Here is a 959-nt window from a genome sequence, read left to right as displayed (position 1 = left end):
GGTAAAAGACGACAGAACTATGTCACGCGTGCACACACACACACACACACTCACACTCACAAACATCAAGTCCATGTGTGTCTGCCTGCTGAGGTACTGCAGCTCTATCACAGTGAAAGCAATACACATGTCAAGTTTATGTCGAGAGAGAGACAGACAGAGAGAGAGAGAGAGAGACAGAGCGAGAGAGAGAGAGAGAGAGAGAGATCCACTTACTGTCAGTTTGTGTTGAAATCTCTTAGGGCAGCTGTTTATACCAGGTCTCTTTTTGTGGAAGTTAGCTTGTTGTTCTCTGGATTCCACCCACAGTCGACAGAGTTCAGCAGACTGCTCCTAAACGAACGCCCTCCTTCAGAAACATTATACCTCCAGTGGGGGCCGGCACAGCAGCTACAGGGGCAGTTTCTCTGTGGGGAATTAGCTCAAATGGTAGAGCGCTCGCTTAGCATGCGAGAGGTAGCGGGATCGATGCCCGCATTCTCCAGAGGCCGTGGCTTTTTCCTGCTGTCCAATATCATATCAGTTTGGTGTTGCTGAATTACTGATTCCTTCTCTGTGATTGTGTGTAGCTGAGGCTGAACTTCCACAGATTGCTCATCAAACAGAGAAGCAGTTACAAGTAGAATTCAAAGTGGTCAATGAATCAACAGCACACGTACAGGTAATACACACACTAAATATTAATATATACCCACTACTTCTTTTTTAACTGTGTCTTTGTTCAATTCATACATGATTGTTTTTCTATGTGTGTCCAGCAAGAGGGACTATTATGTCATGTCATAAGTCGGGTGTTGGTCCTGCAGCAGCTGAGAGACACACAAAGACAGATGGATGAACAGACAGAGGAGAGATGGATGACAGAGACACAGAGAGATGAGCTGAAGACGCAGGATAACTCAGACCCACAACATTTGAGCTTAGTAAGTGCGTGGTATGCTTGTGTAGTAGTAAGACAG

At 45.7% G+C, this 959-nt stretch overlaps 1 protein-coding gene and 1 non-coding gene across 2 annotated transcripts in view; one reads left to right on the top strand and one right to left on the bottom strand.

Moving 5' to 3' along the window:
* LOC131463649 (UDP-glucuronosyltransferase 2A2-like) overlaps positions 1-646 on the bottom strand; it is an 8790-nt gene extending 8144 nt beyond the window's left edge. Inside the window, exon 1 of the mRNA XM_058635490.1 lies at positions 217-646. The gene's annotated coding sequence lies outside the window, so the exon portion shown is untranslated. The remainder of the gene's footprint in view (positions 1-216) is intronic.
* Positions 412-484, top strand: trnaa-agc (transfer RNA alanine (anticodon AGC)). The gene has a single exon. It is a non-coding gene; the product is annotated as a tRNA-Ala (tRNA).
* Positions 647-959: the final 313 nt, after the last annotated feature.

This window comes from Solea solea, chromosome 8, assembly GCF_958295425.1.
Source record: "Solea solea chromosome 8, fSolSol10.1, whole genome shotgun sequence".
Classification (NCBI taxonomy): Eukaryota; Metazoa; Chordata; class Actinopteri; order Pleuronectiformes; family Soleidae; genus Solea; species Solea solea.
This window is presented reverse-complemented; position numbering and strand designations above follow the sequence as displayed.